This window comes from Callorhinus ursinus, unplaced genomic scaffold (genome assembly GCF_003265705.2).
Source record: "Callorhinus ursinus isolate GAN/ISIS: 27379988/994484 unplaced genomic scaffold, GSC_fseal_2.0 scaffold8, whole genome shotgun sequence".
NCBI lineage: Eukaryota > Metazoa > Chordata > Mammalia > Carnivora > Otariidae > Callorhinus > Callorhinus ursinus.
The window spans coordinates 44,212,471-44,230,448 of NW_027397070.1; the positions used below are offsets into that span (position 1 = coordinate 44,212,471).

Here is a 17,978-nt window from a genome sequence, read left to right on the forward strand (position 1 = left end):
CCAGCTCTCGGGACTGACAAAAGGAGACTTGGCATCGCTGAGCCAGTCTGCCCGTTTTCTCCGCGGCAGCTAAAGTGCCAGGAATTTCTAGGCTTTACCTTCCCGGAGCAAATCACAATCACAGTCGGCACCGTTCGCGGCGCTGGGAGCAGGTGAGCGGGGCGGCGGCGCCGGGGAGACGAGCGCAGGTGCCTCGGCCCCTCCCGGCCTCCGCCCCGGCCCCGCCCCGGCCCCGGCCCGGCCCCGCCCCTGCCCCGCCCCGCGCCGTGCGGTTCGGGGCCCAGGTGCCGGCGCCCAGGTGCGCGCGGCGCGGGGTTGCAGCTCTGCTCGACACCCGACAGTGGGCGCCGCTGCGGCGGTTCGCGAGCGGCGGAGCTGAGCGGCTTCGCGAGTTGGGGCAGCTCCTGAGCCCGGCCCTGCTCGCGGCGAGAGCTCCGTCCGGCTCCGGCTCCGGCTTCCTCCAGCTGCGGGAACCGGCGGGCGCCGAGGGGGCGGACCGACCTCCGCGGAGCCCGGAGGCCTGGGGCGGGCGAGGCGGGCGAGGGGCGAGCGCCGGAGACCCCGAGCGCCCCGCGCCCAGGCACCATGCGACCAGCCGCGCCTCCTCGCCAGCCCCGGGCTTCGCTCTCCGCTCGTTGAGCCCCGCGCTCGCCACCGCAGCAAGTCGCAAAGACGAGGCGGGTCGCTGGAGAGCAGAGGGGAGACCGCCTCGGACGTGCCCCCCGCCCCACAGAGGCTGCGGGTCCCTCGTTCCCTGGGCTTCTCTAGCTTTACCATGAACCTGGCGCAAGCTTGGCTTTAGGAGAAATTCAGAAGCCGGAGGGGGAGTCAGTGCAATTCTTTGGTTGCTAAGGTAATTGTAGTTGTGACAAAAACGGGCAAGAAACAAATGGGGGAAAAGATGTTTTTAAAACGGTAGCCCCCCTTCCCCAATTCATATGTGTTGATTTCATTTCATCTCCTGGGTGTGGATGCTGTCCATTTCAGATGCGTGACAGGTGTCGGGATGTGTGTGTGTGTGTGTGTGTGTGTGTGTGTGTGTGTGTGCAGTTTGGGACTGTAGAGGCACGAGCTTACATAAGTGGTTAGGCAAGCTGGCGTGCGGACTTGTGTGGGATGGGTGCAGGTCTGCATATAAATCATGTTTCTGGGTTTCTGGGTGTGAAGCGCTCACTGACTGGGTCCAGCGAGCAGAGGGTACGTGCTCTTAGGTACTTCCAGTCTTCCGATTTTGTGATCGCAGGTGGGGCACCTTTACCCCAGAAGCAGACGTTCATTAACTTTTTCTCTGAAGAAGCTCGCCCTTTTGCGGTTTGGAGGAAAGGAAAGCGAGTGGTGAGGTGTGGAGGGCAGGGTGGGTGGGGGATCTCTTCTTTGGGAACTGCTGCAGGAAAGGGAACGGTAAGATATTCGCTCTCAGAGGGCGACAACTAAACTGGCTGCGAGAAGAGACCGTGTTTACCGTCACCGTCAGGCTGTAAACGTGGCCGGGTGAGACAGAAAAAAGTGACCCAGAAAATTTAATTTTGTTCAGAATGAAAGCTGCTGTATTTTATTTTTTTTCTTAAATTTGATGGAGTAGGAACGTTATTTGTTGATGAGAGGAGTGGTATTTCTGTGTTACAAATTGAAGGTATTTTGGGGCTCGTTGACTTGGGATTGTTCCCTCAGCATTTATCAATGGTTAAGAAGCTGGATCTGCAGGTAGTTTCTAATCAATACTTTTCAGCAGCCCCAAAGTAAAACTGCAAAAATAGGCGGTATTAGGCAAAACCCAACATTGGACCCTTTTCTCACCAGAGGGGGATGAGAGATGGAAGAATAAGAAGCAGGCTTCTACGTGTCTATAGGAGTTACAGACTGAATCACAAGTTTGTGTGTTCTGTCAAAAAGTGTTTGAGAGGGGACCGTTTTGTAGGTTTAGCTTCATTATGTTCACAGCAAGCCTTCTATAGATCAATTTTCATAGGCAGATGGGTAATTATATGGAATGGGAACTGGGGTTTGGAGAAACTTTCTGTGAGTTGTACATTCTTTATATTATTTATTATTATTAATTTATTAATTTTGCAATGGGTGAGACTGCTCCTTGAAAGAAAGTAAGCAGAGGACTGAGGGAAATTTGAGGCTCTTTGGAGAAGTACCTCTGTAAGTGAAAGTTTGCATGCAAAACAGCCAAACCCAAGACAATAAGTTCTTTCTGAGTTCTCTGATACTATAGTCAAGGCAAATTGTTGCATAAATCTGGTGATCTTAGATACTATAAATGTTGGGGTATAATATATACCCCCCCATGACTCATTCTTTCCTGAAAGCGTCTGTAAATTCTAGAAACGTCAGCTGTTGTGAGGTATTTTGGTAAAACAGGTAGCCACTAGAATTTCCTTTTCCATAGTCATCACCTTGGTTAACTTTACTTCCCTGTCTCATTTAAGAGACTTGAATTAACACTCACTGCATTTATTTTGCTCGGAGTTTCAGTAAAACAATGCTAGTTTTTCTTCAAGCGATGAATTTGTCTTATAAAGTGAAACATTACAGCAGTGCTTTTGTGGCAGAAAAATCTTTTTAAATGAGATGGTCCTTATTTATCTATTTGCTTGTGACTCATTGAATAAAGTAGCCAATCTAGATATTTTTTAAATGAGCAAACATTTCTTGAGAAAGAAAAACATTTTTAAAAGGGTATTGAGGACAATGAAATTTGCCAGTAATTTTGGATGTCTTTTTGTCCACAGGGACAGAATTTTATTTTCTGTTTCTTATTTCTCTAATATTCTCCCATGCATTTTATCCCCTGAACTCCTAAGACTTTGCCAGGAATTGCTGAACATTCTGTTTTGTGCCAGGGGTTAAACATCAGGGCGGAATGAGTAAGGAGCTATGTGTCACATCAACGTTTTTCAAAAGGGATGCTCTCAGAGATTTCAGTAAATGTTTCCTTTAGCTTCACAGTTAGCTTATCTTAATTCATAGCGCTTTGAACCTAGGAAAGCATTTAACCTCTTCATTTTTAGTGCCAGCTGGAAGGAATATATTTACTGAGTTTCATCTTCATTGTAACATATGGCATGATATAAATAATTACTACACACACAGTTTCCTGCTGTATGGAGAGAAATGGAATTATAAAATAAACCTTCATGTTGAGTGATTTGGAGGTAACATTTCAAAAAAGAGTTTTACTTTTTTTCTTGATTACCAAAGTAATATATAACCATTGGGAGAAACTCAGAAAAATATATATATATAAAAGATCGTTTGTAATTCTCCCATGGAAGGTGAACCACGGTTGACATTTCTACATACTGTGTATTTTTTCCAGATTTTATTCTGATCATGCATTGCATTTTTATACTTCTCTCCCCCAGCCTTCCAAATTTTCAAATCTTGTAAATGGAACTTGGACGTGTAAAAGGTTTGGGAAATTACTGCTAGTTTAGTGGATGGTTTTGATAGATCAGATTTAAATTTTTGTAAGTGGTCCTTATTTTCAAAGAGAGTAGTTTCTCTGTTTTTCTGTTTTCTTTGAAAAAGGAAGGTTTACACTTTGGGTTGGAAATACTTGGGGCTCCCCATAAGATTTAGGGATTAAAGCATCAGAAAAGAAAAAGGATGTTGGCTGTGTGTAGGGTTGGGTGTGTGTCTGTGGGGGGCGGGGGGATACCTGAGTTCTGGTTTTAATTTCTCCACCTCATGTGGACTTTGGCCTCTGGGCCTTTGTTTCCTCAAAAGATAAATGAAACTTTGAGATTTAGTTAATAAACTAACATATTTGTTGTTTTGACATTTGATGACGATGCTAGTTGTTTGAAGTAGACTTTTTCAAATACAGATGGCTGGGGGTCAACCCCAGAGTTTCTGAGGTAATTGGGTCTGGGGTGGGGCCTGAGAATTTACATTTCTAACAAGTCCCCAGATGATGCTGACTCTGATGGTCTGGGACCGACACCCAGAACTAGATGTTGAGCCCCTGGGGGGAAGAATCCCTTTTTCACTTTTCTTGGCATCCGTCTGCCTAGTGCCCAGCAGCGCACCTGCCAGTAGGACCTCAGTAAGCATCGGTTGAATCAATATTAGTTTTATCCATGGGGAAAAACTTTCTTAAGTAGTCAAGATAAAAAAGATAATCATCCAGAATTTGGAACCATTAAGTCTATAGTAAGAGTAATATTCAGTCATGAAACCTGGTTCTTCAAACTGCAAGGAAAACAAAAGTGCTTACAAGTGGGCAGTTAAGATGAACGCTAAACCTAATGAGTTATCTTAAATAACAGCTCAGAGTACTTGCTTGAAATGTTACAAACTGCAAAGCTTATGAATGTTTCACTGCTGCCTTCCTGAGACCTATAAGAGGCAATTCATTTTCTATCATGTGTCATTTCCAAAGGGGTGTGTGTGTGTGTAAATTCACTATTAATTATCCCAACTACCAAAGCAGAAGTCAGGGAAGCAATGGCCTAGACTCCTTCCCACAACCCCATCCAAAAGGTAGAACAGTGCTCATTAGATCATCATAAAATGGGGACCTAAGACTTGTAGAAAACATTAACCTGCATAAGTTCACAAAACTAATCAGTGGCTGCACCAGAAATCAGACCCAGGCCTGATTTCTGCCTGACACCCAAGGGTGTTCTTCATTACTTCCCTCCGTGGACACTGAGTGAATGAGTGCATTTGGTGGCTAGGAGATCCCAGCTGGCTGAAATAGCCCAGTTACAACCTTTGATCATCCTTGCATGGCTACTGTGTGACTAGAAAATTAATCCTTCTACCTAGGTGTTAGAAACATAGGGTGCAGACAACCCCCATTTTTATGGATGAGACTTAAAAAAACGTGTAAATATTTGAGTAGAAACAAAGTCGATGTTCACATAACCAGGCTATCCAAATGAGTTGTGGAGACCTGCTGTCTTGGCTTTTGTCAATACTTAGTAAAACCATAAAAGGAAAAAGCCACCTTTAAGTTTTTGCATGGTACAGTTCTCTTATTCCCTAGTGTCTGCTCTACCCAGGAAGCTATTTTCTGGTCTTGGGGGATGCACACCTCAAGCAAAGCCCTCTCCAATGAGCGCTGCATTTACCTGCATGAACAGGAGCCAGCGGTGGCCGCCCTTGGAAGGACCCAAGGCACCTGTACTGCGCTCCCTGACACCTGGACAGCCTTGAGCCCAGACAGAGACAAGACATGGGTGGCTCTTAAAGTAACACAACGGGCAATCAAAAACCCTGTTCGTTGTGTTCCTGAACCTCAATTTCCTCATCTGTAAAATAGGAACAACAAAATGCCCCTGGAGTATGAATGGCTGGGAGGAAAAGAGAAAAAAGGAAAAGCGTAGCGTCCTGCATGGAGGAGGGACGGTGATGCCAGGAGGTGGACCCTGTCCCACCAATTGCCTATTTTGCAATAATTTTGATTATGAGTTGTTGATCTGCAGCCCTGGGAGTTTCCGGGTATAATCTGAAGCCCAGCTGGGTACCGGAGGGCAAGGAGACCCAGGAAACAGGTCACTCCGGATTGGTAGGTGCAGGTTTAATTGGCAAGGAAATTTACATATAAGCTTTGTCTGAGCCGCTGCAAGCTAAGTAGCTCTCCATACTGTATTGCCTGCCAGAATCTTTAGGTTTTCATAGCGACCTTAATGGGGTTCAGGTATGTATTCAGTCCAGAGGGAGCTCAACAACCCCTTATTCTCCCAGGGCTGTGTCCTTGCAGATGGCTCCCACTCTGGGAATGGTGGGCAGAGCGGACATTCCAAAGACAGGAGAGGGGGTGAGGAGCCTCTGAGTGCCCAGGTCGAGCTCCTGGGTCACCCGGTGGTCATGTCCTCTCAATGACCTCTTCCAAAGTGAGTCTGTTGGGAAGTAAGTATTTCGGGGTAATCGTTCCCCCTTCTGTTCCTGAGGACTTGCTTATATCAGCCTAGCATTTGAGGCACTCCCAAATCCCTTGGAGAATCCTGCTCCATCGTTCTAAGAGTGGATTTGAGAAGGCTCGTGGAAAACAAGTGGGCCAGACATTAGGTGGAGAGGGTGGAATGGGAAAGATCTGCCTTTGCAGTAGCCAAGGATGTGTCTGTTTCCTTGAGCCTAAAGGCCATTAATCCCCAGCAGGAAGAGATGTGAAAATGAGGGACTGCTGCTGCCTGGCTGTCTCTTGTGTCAGATTGTGAGCCACACTCGAAGCAAGGCTGTGTGGTACTTTTCCTCTCTGCCCTTGGTGACTCTTACAGTGTTTGGCACGGTAGGAGTTTGGTGAACGCTTGCAGAGTTATTGACTTGTAGCGTGGCAGCTCCGGGTGGGTGAATGTGGGAGGGAGGATGAATGAGTATGAGATGGGTAGAGATGCATGGACTGGTCTGGGTGCAGGTGCATGGGCTGGGCAGGTGTGGATGCAAGGTGCAAAAGGTTACTACCCCCATTTTTTTTTTTAAGGTCTTTATTTTTTTGACAGAGAGAGAGAGAGAGCACAGGTAGGCAGAGCGGCAGGCAGAGGGAGAGGGAGAAGCAGGCTCTCTGCTGAGCAGGGAGCCCAATGCAGGGCTCGATCCCAGGACCCTGGGATCATGACCTGAGCCGAAGGCAACCGCTTAACCGACTGAGCCACCCAGGTGCCCTTATTACCCCCATTCTTACTGTTTACTTGATTTTGCCTGGCTAGATCACCTTGGATTGATGATATACTGAGGCCCTCATCCTGGTTTGTAATTATATACTAATATTTGTCTCTCCCACTGGCTGTGGTCTGGTGTTTTCTTTTAACCATGATTTTATCCTGCACCCAGTACAAGGCCACACACGTAATCAATGCTTGAGAAAGCACTTGTTGCTTTCCTAAATAAAAAGTTGCCAGGCCTACAAAGCTATAGATCTGTATTGGACTGATAATACTCAGCACTTGTTAAGCTTTTTGTAGATCACAGCCTCTCAGCAAGAGTTAGGTGTTTATTACTCCCATTTTATGGATGAGAAGACTGAGGCTGAAGAAGAGCTTCAGCCACATGCCCTATGTCACATAGTTATTGAGTAGAGAGAAACTGAGAGATTTATGTATTTATTTTTAAAGATTTTATTTATTTATTTCACAGAGAGAGAGAGAGAGAGACAGAGCGAGAGAGAGACAGAGCACAAGCACGGGGAGTGGAGAGGCAGAAAGAGAAGCAGGCTCCCTGCTGAGCAAGGAGGTGGGGCTCCATCCCAGGACCCTGGGATCATGACCTGAGCTGAAGGCAGACACTCAACCGACTGAGCCACCCAGGCATCCTGAGAAACAGAGATTTAAACTCTTACCTCTTCTGACCACAAAGTCCTGAGTCCCTCTGAGATACCACAAAGCAGGAGATAGACAGACACCCTACCCTTGAGATCACATCAGTTATCTTGGAGAGGTATTAGAAATAAATAGAAAATTAACAATGAAGGATGTTAAATGACAGTTTAGGAAAAAATGCATGGGATTTCATAAGTCAGATTAGGTAGCAAATAGATGACAAAGACAGTATGCCGTTCAGTGCAGAGAGACAACATTATATAATCAGACCTGGTAGAGACAGGCTTTGAGAAATAGGTGGAAATTTCATAGGTGAAGAGAAGGATAACAGCAAGCTTTGCAGGTGGAGGTGTTGATAATTGGTGAGTAAAGCAATTAGTGTTTGCTTTCAGAGTTAAGAACCGATTTTTCTGAAAACCTCGGGCCCTCTGACCCATTTTTGATAGAAACATGGGTACCAAACAACACTTGCCTTTTTTTTCTAAAAGCAAAAGAAGCCACCCATGTGTGATGAGGAATGGTGTGTGGCACTGAACCCCAGGGCTGGGAAGTTATTAGGGACAGGTGAGGACTGTGTTAAAAGCAAAAGGGTATGTGCAGCTCAGAAAGCCCTGTTGCTGCCATTCATTTTTAATCATTAGCGACTAATTTCAATTAGAAAAATATATAGATGTACATTGCCCGATCCAAGCTGAACACTTGTTTGAGCTGGCTTTGTTTTTCATGTTTGTGACTTCTCTAAAAGAAAGACAACAACTTGAGAAAATGTCCAGTGTATTTTTCCCTTAAGCTGCTGTGTAAGTGCTACTGTGTTCAGGTTCCAAACCAAGCAGGAAGATGCCATTATATCATTTTGCTGACCATACATCCTAAAACAAAGACTGATTCAGCAGCTGGTCAAAATAGAAAGGATGCATTCACAAAGAATAAATTTATTGATTATATTTTAGACTTTTGTTTTTAGGGGAAGGCACTTTACCTTTTAGAATGGCAGATAGTTTAGGGGCTTGGCTGCTGGCTGGCTTCTGCCGGAACCCCGGGGTCTGTGACCTTGGGCAAAGTAGCTTGACACTATTGATCCGCATTCTCCCCAAATGCAGAATAGGGCTGAGAAATTGTGACTCCTCTGAGGGCATTACTGAAAGAGAGATTGTTCCTGGAAATCTCTGGTTTAGGCAGCTCTTAGTTGGGGTGGCGGATGGGGTTCTTACCCCAGGGCACAGTTTGTCTAAGGTCTCTGCTGTTCTTCCCTGCTTTTTGCCTGGCTTGTCCTCATCAGCAGTAGGTCCCATTACTGAACACACTTTTCTAGATGATGATTAATCAGGTATAGCTCCTGTTTTTGAGAAGTTTAAAATTCTGTGGGGGAGAGAAAAGAGAAACAGAATGTGGTAAGACAGGTACATATAAATGGGATGGGGGAGGGATTACTGGGAGATTTCATTGAAGACATTGGGTGGTTGAATTGGACATTTGATAACCAATGGTTTTGGGTCCTGCAGAGATAGGGGCAGCGGACCGAGGTGGCAAGGGTACGCTTGAGGCATTTCAGTATAAGTAAAAGGACAGAGGTGACAAAATGTTCAAAGAATATCCCCCCTCTTGAGAATCAGGTCCTTAAAAACCTTTGGGCAGGAGAAGTCCATGTTGGTGAGCTGAAAATTTAAGGGGAAACAGGAACAGGGGAAATCTAGGTAGTAAGAAAAACTGTCTAATAAATATTTATGTTTATCAAAAGTGAAAAGAGAATACAAAGGAGATTGTGGGTGACATTTTCCTCACCTTCTGTTGGTAATAGAGGGTGTGTGCCACAGTGAATTTCTAGTTCTTGCTATATTCTGGGAGATCACTCCTATGTTGAAATGCTCCTAAGTGCTTTTGCTTTATTAGAGTCAGTGCACAATTCCCATGCAAATAAATGGGTATTTCCCTGCACGGTGTCAGGCTGTCTGTCTACTTAATGCCATTTAGACTTTCTGACTGAGAGCTTGACTGCTGACTCCTGGATCTTCCTGTGGCTCAAGGGTAAAGTGGATGAATCTGGGATAAACCTTACTTAACTTCCTTGGCAGAACTGATTAGGAAGTTCTCAGATGTCTTACCCCAATGCGTAGGGTATTTAGCTTTGTGCCAAAGCATATGTTGTCAATTCCAGGTTTTCATTTCTTTGGCTTCCTGTAGCTTTCAAAAGCTTCTCTGCAAAAACCGCATCCCCTGCCTGCCATCTGCCTTACAACCTCCCTCACCCACTTTCCAAAATCTGTGTCTAAGCCCCAGTTTCTTGTATTTTCTAATTATCTGTAACAGGAATGTCCTCTTGGCTCTCAAATGTGTATTTGGAAGTAGATTGGCTTAAGCTGAACTTTGCTTATTGGGAATTCTTGGTTGGGATAAGTTTCCTGGGGTTGAGATTCGATATGTTGTTGGTCATAGGAAGGTGGACAGTGATTGACAAGACTAGAAATTCAAATTGGGTCCAGTCTATTAGGGACTTGAATGCCACATAAATACATAGTGGTGGGGTTGATAATGGATATTCAGGGTTTTCTGGCATAGAGAAAAAAAAAGAAACTAAAAGAACTGAATTAAAGCAAAATTTAAACCAACTCAAGAAAAGGAATTTATGTGACTCATACATTTGGGAATTCAGGCATGGCTGGATCCAGCATTCTTAACTTGATACCTCATTGTCTTTACTTCCTCCTACGGTGATACTAGAGAAAAAGAAGATGATCACTAATATCCCTCTCCTCATATCATTTTCACACTGTCTCTCACGCGGAAGGGTCTTCTTTCTTCCAGCGTCCTTATCTCAGTCTCGGGGAAGGACCCTGATTGGTCCTGATTGTCTAACTTGATCCAATCAGCATGTCCAGTGATACAGCATACTCTGGCCAAGATAGTTCTTGGGCCCATCCTTCCCTATCAGAAGCAGCAAATTTGAGAGCAAAAAAAATATACGGGGCAATGAGAAACCGTAACTGCCTCAATCTTCTAACCTGGCTGAAGGACTTTGGGTTTCATTTGCTGGACAGTAGAATGAATGCAGAGTATTTCAGCCAATGGTTGAGAATTCTGAGATACGTTATATGAGTTGGAAAATGTCATTATCCAAAATAAAGCTTTTGGATAATGTGAAACATTCCCTCAATGGTGTGTTTCTAATCTCGCTTCACTTCTATACCAGTTTTCTCATTCAAGGATTACTGCTTTGGATCTACAGCTGCTGCACAGATGCTATGCTATATGTGTATATAGTGGCTCCTCCACCACCCCTCCAACCCTGCAGGTCTCTCACGTTGTGCATTGCTATGCCTCACATGGTTCAGGCGCCCCCTTGAGAACAAGAGATGCTGTAGCCTTCTCCCAGAATATTTGCGCTATTCTTTTTTTAAACATACAATTTTAGAGGACAGGGCATTCACAGAAAGGTACATAAATCATTGCTCAATAAATTTTCAAACAGTAAATACATCCATATTATCACTCCCAGATCAAGAGATAGAATATTACGATTCCCTTGGAAACCACCTCATGCACCCTCCCAGTAACCACACCCTCTCCTTCCCCAGCGGTAGCTACTAACCTGATTTCTAATACCATGGTGTTCCACTTTATTGGAAATATTCCAAATATATATGGAATTATAATCTATGTATATACACCCCTTTTGTGGCTTCTTACGCACAACGTTGTTTGAGAGAATCCTCCATGTTGTAACATGGAGCAGTAGTTTGTTTTTGTTGCTATATAGCAATCCGCTTTTTTGACAATTGACAGATTGTTTATTCATTTGCTGTTTGTTGATGGGCATTTGGGACATTTCCAGTTTAGGGCTGCGATGAATAATGCTGCTCTAAACTGTTCTGTGTGTATTTTTTGGTGTACATGTGAATGCATTTCTGTTCGGGATACACCTAAGACTGGATTGCTGGGACAAGGGGTACATATGTCCAACTTTAGTAAGTTCTTACAAAGAGTTTTCCTAAGTGGTTGTACCAGTTTCTATTCCTGCCATCAGTTTATGAGTGTTTCAGTTTCTCTACATACTTGTCAACACTTGGGGTGGTCAAGCTTTTTAATTTTAGACATTATGGTGGGTGTGTAGTGGTGTCTCATCGTGATTTCGATTTGCCCTGGTGACTAATGGTGTTGTGTCTTTCTAATATTTTTGGGGTCACTTTTATTTAATCTTTTGTAGTCTCTGTTCAAGTTTATTGCCTATTTTAAAATTGAGGGTTTTTTTTTTCCTATTGATTTGTAGGAGTTTTTTTTTTTAAACAAATCTGAATATAAATATTTTCCCCAGTTATATGTATTTAAAATATCTTTTACTATTCTGTGGCTTGCCATTTGCCTCTCTTTGACGAATAAGAGATCTTGTTTTAAGTGTAATCCAACTTGTAACCTCTTCCTTTATGGTTATTGTTTTCTGTGACTGCTGAAGAAATGTTTGCCTACCCTAAGATCATAAAGTCATTTTCCCATTTTGATTTGTAGAAGCCCTGTTGTTTTGCCTTTTATCGGTAGGTAGGTAAAAAAGATCCACCTGAGGTTGATTTTTTTACCTAGACATAAAAAAGAGATCCATATTTATTTTCTTTTCCATATGTATATCCAGTTAACCTCCTACACTACTTATTGAAAAGTCTCTTCTACAGCTCTGTAATGTCACTTTCATTATAAGACAGGTGATCATTTATATGTAGCTCTCTATCTGCTTTCTAGCCCCTTCTGTTCTATTTGGCATTCTTATTCTGATACCACACTGTCTTAATATAGCTTAATAATAAGTCAATATCTGGTAGTGTATGTCCAGTTTTGTTCTTATTTAAGAACAGCTTGGTTATTCTTAGACATTTGCATTACTGTATAAATTTTAAAGTCTTCTTTTGATGGGATTTTGATTAGGACAGCATTAAATCTCTAGCCCAATTTAGGAGTAAACTAATGTCTTTAAAATGTTGACTCTTTCAATTCATTAGTATGGTGTGTCCCTTCATTTATTTAAATCTTTCTTCTCTGTTAGTGTTTTATATCTCTCTATGTGGTAAAGGTTTGGCACATCTTTCTTCAGATGTATTCCTAGTATTTGAAGTCAGTCGATGCTATTATCAATGATAGCATTTTTGAACGTATTTTCTGGCTGTTATTCTGTGGGTATACAGAAATACAGTTGATTTTTATTTATTGACATTGAATCCAGTGACTTTCCTGAATTCACTTATTTCAAATAGTTCTGTGTAGTTTATTATGGAATTTCCACATACACAATCAAATTGCCTTCTTACTTTGCAATCTTCCTTCACTTCCTTTCCTTTTATTTCTTCTTCTTGCCTGTTGTGCTGGCTTAGACCTCTACTATAGCAGAGAATCGAAGTGGTCATGGCAGGTAGCCTTGTCTCATTCCTAATTTCAGTGGGAAAGTTTTCAAAGTGTGACTATTAAATATTATGGTTGCACTGTTTCATAAATACACTTTATCTGGTTAAGCCAGTTCCTTTATGTTCAAAATTGGCTAAGAGTATTTTCCTGAATAGATGCTGAATTCGACTAGATGCGTACAGAATAGTTGCATGGAATGTCTGGGCCACCTCTGCACTTTCCTTTTTGCGGGGGGGGCAGGGCAGTCTTGGTCTCAGTCTTCATTGCCTTGGGAGCTCTCCTTTTTCAAAGGTTATCTGGCTTTTCTAGTTCTTGAAGGTTGTTCTGTAATAAGGTAGACCCTCCTTGTAGGAGGTGGTACATGCTAATCGTACTGTTTTTGTCGTTCATCAAATACAAGTAAAAGTGTAAGAAACCCTCAGAAATCTATTCATTTGTTATTTCTTTGACCTATGTTGCTTCTCTGCTTGATGAGCTTCCTGAATAGATCTTTTTGTTTGTTTGTTTGTTAGATCTTGCTATCTCCAGAACAGGAAAAGTATATTACTGCTGCTCCAAATGTAGGCATAGTATGGGGTCATAGAAGAGAAGCACCTGATATTTAAATGCCTAGTTTTAGGGTAAAAAGATACTGACTTTACCTGTTCTAAAAAAAAAAAAAAAGAAGAAGAAGAAGAAGAAAAAACAAAATCTCAAGGAATATAACTGACATTCTTTAAAAAAAAGAAAGAAGCCAATAGGAGTGCCTTTCTTCTTGGGTCCCCTGGGAACACACCCTCCTCTTTATTTCTTAGTCATCCCCTTCTTGTGTATAAAAATTGGCAAAGCTTCTCTGTCACTCCTCCTTCGTCCCTGGCAGTGATACAGTCTTTGTCATGTGAAATCAGAGAATAACAAGAGTTGCTTCTGCAGTCCCTACAGTCAGGAGTATTAGACGCTATGATCTTAGATCTCATACTAATACAATGTAAGTCCTCTCACGTGGGAGGAAAGACATTTGGAACCCGAAGACCTACATTTTCATGCTGGCCCCAATACTAACCAGCAAGATGACATTAGAATATAATTTGATCTCTCAGACTTTGGGTTCATCCTCTGAAAAATTAAATGGTTGGGCTTGTTCAGGGAACAGGAGATTTTTTATGAAAAGGATCAAATAGTAAATACTTTGAGCTCTGTGGGCCATATGGTCTTTCTTGCAGCTCCTCAACTCTGCTGTTGTAGTGCAAAAGCAGCACAGACGATAAGTAAACACAAGTGTTTATTTATAAAACTTTATTTATGGACACAGGAATTTGCTTTTTGTACAGTTTTCATGGGTCATAAAGTATTCTTCTTCTTTTAACTTTTTGCAGCCTTCTAAAAATGTAAAAGCCAGTCTTAGCCCACAGACCATACCAAAACAGGCAGCAGACTAGATTTGTCCCCTTGGCGTCAGTTTGCCAACCTTTGAACTAGTTGGTTGCAAAGGGCTATTCCAGACCTCTGTGTTAGGCCTTGATATGCTAATCTTTTCTTTTTTTTTTTTTTTTAAGATTTTTTATTTATTTTGAGAGAGAGAGGTGGGAGGAGGGGCTGAGGGAGAGAGAAACTTAAGCAGATTCCCTGCTGAGCGCAGAGCCCAACGCGGGGCTTGATCTCACCAGCCTGAGATCATGACCTGAGCTGAAATCAAGAGCCAGACACTCAAATGACTGCACCACCCAGGCGCCCCTGATATGCTGATCTTAAAAAAAAAAAAAAATTTTTTTTTTCCTGTCCCATGAACATTGTTCAAGAGAGTCTATTCCTGGGGCACCTGAGTGGCTCAATTGTTAAGCGTCTGCCTTTGGCTCAGGTCATGATCCCAGGGTCCTGGGATCGAGTCCCACATTGGGCTGCTTGCTCCGCGGGAAGCCTGCTTCTCCCTCCCCCACTCCCGCTGCTTGTGTTCCGGCTCTCAGTATGTCTCTCTCTGTCAAATAAATAAATTAAATTAAAAAAAAAAAAGAGAGAGTCTATTCCTTTCTCCTAAGTCAATTAAGAATAAAAAAATAAAAGATTTTGTTTTCCTTTTATTTCTTCCCTGATGCTTTCTCTTTATTTTTGTAGACCCAAGTTTCTGATCTATATCATTTCCTCTGCCTGAAGAACTTCTAGCATTTCCTAAAGGGCAAATCTGCTAGTGATAAACTTACTCATTATTTATTTGTCTGAGAAAGTTTATCTTATCCTTCATTTTGAAGAAGAATCTCACTAGATGCAGAATTCTAATTTGGTGTTTTTTCTTTCAGTATTTTAGCTATTACACTTCACTCTCTTGCTCTTGTGTGTTTCTGATCAGAAGGCATCTGTGATTGTTATTCTTTTTCTTTTAAAGTAAGGGTTTTGCCCTGGGGTGTCTTTCAAGATCTCTCTGTCTTTGAATTTCTGCAGTTTAAATATGTTATGCCTAGGTGTTCTATTTTTAAAAAATTTATAGTGATTGTTGTTATTTGATCTTTCTAGATTTGTGGTTTGGTGTATGTCATTAACTTTGGAATGTTCTAAGTTATTATTCCTTCTGATATTTCTCCTCCTTTCTCTTTCTTCTCCTGGTATTCCAATTACACCTATGTTATACCTTTGGATATTGTGCCGTAGTTCTTGGTTATTCTGTCTCCATTCTTAAAAATTTCTTTTTCTCTCTCTTTCTTTCAGTTTGAGAAGTTTCTATTGACCTTCAGGCTCACTGATTCTTTCCTTGACCATTTTGAGTCTACCAATGAGCCCTTGGAAGGCATTCTTCGTTTGTTACAGTGTTTTTGACTTTTAGCATTTACTTTTTTGAGTTTTTTTTTTTAAAGTTTCTATTCCTCTGCTTTCATTACTATCTACTTTTTCTATTAGAGCCTGTAACATATTTAATCATAGTTATTTAAAATTTCTTGTCTGATAATTTCAACATCCTTGTCCTGAATCTGGTTCTGATGATTGCTTGTCCTTTCTGACTGTGTTTTTTCTTGCCTTATATATGCCTTGTAATTGTCAAAAGCCAAACATGGTCTACCCAGTAACAGGATTTAAGGTAACTAGGCCCTTAGTGTGAGGCTTTATTTACCTTGGCCAAGAGTTGAACTGTGTTTAATGTTTGTTATAGTTGTAGGTGCTGGAGACTTCAAATTCTCCTCGTGTTCTTGTTTGTGTCTCTTCTCTTGACTTTAGGTTTCCCTAAGAAGTCCTCAGAGAGTTTGCGTCTTGCAGATGTTTGAGCTGTAATCCACTGTTGTCATACTGGAGCCCTGTTAGTGTGGTGGTAGGAGATAAGTGAGAAGGAATGTTCTATCGTCTTCCAATTAAGAGCAAGAGTGGAGTGACTTCCCTTTAGTAAATACAGCAACACTTCCTCTATTGCAAGAGGAGGGAAGTCAAAGAACATGGTGGTGTAGGTGAGGGTGCCTCAAGATGAGAGACTTGCCTTCTGCTGATTTCCATTTCTTCAGTGAATTTTGAAGTGAGCCTCTCAACTGAGACTGTGTGTGAAGCTTGAACAAAAAAAGATATGAGAAAGCCAATTCAGATAGGGAGGCAGCAAACTTGATGGGAAAACATCTTAGATTTGACAGGCAGTGTTGACTAACTTAAAGTTTGTGCTCATGCATGTAAAATGCAGCCGGGTCAGTCTGGTTGTGTGATTTCTTCCTCACACCCACCACAGAGAGTGCATCTGCTTGGGTATGAGCTTGGATATTGATATATTATATGGATATTGTGTGGTGGATGTTCTGGTTCCATTGGTGTCAGAGTTTTGTCTGGAAATCTGCCACAGAAAGGGCATACTGAGGCCATTGAGGATATCTGCAAGGGTATGACTGAGTGGCTAAGATGGTGGGCCCATAGTAGAAGGACGTGAAGGCAGAGTGAGGAGGAGTGGTAAGGGAGGGTGAACAACTTGTGAGTTCCATGGATTGAAATGTCTAAAGAAGTTTGAAAAATGTGTGCAGTGAATGTAGAGTAAGTGGACTGGAAAGAACTGGTAAGTGAACTGGGATTTGAGGTGGTATGGTCACCATTGATGATGGGGTTCAGCATGTGGCCATGTGAGACAGTGGCTGAGGAAGGGGTGTGGAGGAAAAGGGTTCAGGTGGGGAAATAAAAGGATGGAGGAACCAGCCTTCGAGATAGGTCTTTGACTCTGATGTTCAAGTCATTGAGATTGATGAAGGAGTGAGGGATAGAGAAGAAAACCTCAGAACTAGAAGTGGGAGTACTCAGGAAATGAAAAGACTTCATGGGAGGGAGGCAGGAAACAGTAGTGAGGATGGGTAGAAAGTGGCATAGCTAGATGGTCTGAGTGTCACAAGAGCAGGGATTTGTGTAGGAAGATGGGAGAGAAATTGTTTGAAGCACCAATGGGGAAGCAGGAGGATGCTTAGCTTACTTTCTGGTTTGAGATATCTGGGGTGAGAACGGCTGGGCTCTAGGGTGTGGGGAGTGTTTTGGGGGGAAGCCAGGTTTCCATGAAGGTCCCTGAAGGTCAAAGTTCAGAGGGAAAGTAGAAGACCATAGTGGCCATACTGTTTATAGAAGAAGAGTTTGAAAGGCGGGAAGAATGGATGGGGAGGTGGCAGGGTCTGGGAGTATCCAGAGCAGTGTGGGGTCAAGAGAGAGGATGCCTGGGTGGACCTGAACTTTGAGCGGTAATTGCAGTAATAGGACTGTGAACCATATCACATGGTCAAGCACATCCTGTTTTGTGAAGAACTTTCTGCTTCTCTCAGTTTAATTTTTTTAGGACTTTTGTTTAATATGAAGAATGCAAAAATATCTTTCTAAGCAGTTTTTAACAAAAATTAGTATGGTTAGGCTGTAAGACAGCTATGGCAACTTAAAGAGGATTGTATTTATGTATATGTCTTAAGGATGGGTTGGTATGGGGAAGTCAACTTCACCAATACACTAGGAAGTGGAAGTCAGGAACCACACATCTGTTGAGGACCTACTATGTGCCAGTTGTACTATGTACCAGAAGTACCTCGTGCTAAGAACTTTACATGTAATATAGAGATGCTAACTACTTTATATTTAAGTATATACTTAAATTTTGTATATTTACAAAATTTTGCTTTGAATACTTTATACAGGTGAGGTCACTGGAGACCAAGACTGACAAGTTGGAAAGTATGTGGGCATTGGAGTCAGTCCTGGGTTTGGATTTTAGTTTCTTGGTTGACAAGCTACTTTACTTTTGGCAAGTTGCCTATGTTCTTGGGCCTCCGTTTTCTCATCTGTAGAGTGGGAATAGGAATAGTCACCTGATGGAGTTGCTATGACACCTTCCCTGGGCAATTCTGAGAAGCAGAC

At 42.5% G+C, this 17,978-nt stretch overlaps 1 protein-coding gene across 16 annotated transcripts in view; it reads left to right on the plus strand.

Annotated features, from left to right (window-relative positions):
* Positions 1 to 379: 379 nt before the first annotated feature.
* RGS6 (regulator of G protein signaling 6) overlaps positions 380 to 17,978 on the plus strand; it is a 647,729-nt gene continuing 630,130 nt past the window's right edge. For 14 of the 16 annotated variants that reach the window (XM_073895513.1, XM_073895514.1, XM_073895509.1 and 11 more), the window contains exon 1: positions 380 to 853. The gene's annotated coding sequence lies outside the window, so the exon portion shown is untranslated. Of the gene's footprint in view, positions 854 to 1,102; positions 1,198 to 1,264; positions 1,341 to 17,978 lie in introns of those variants that run through there. The other 2 variants (XM_025869747.2, XM_073895503.1) reach the window with 2 other exon arrangements.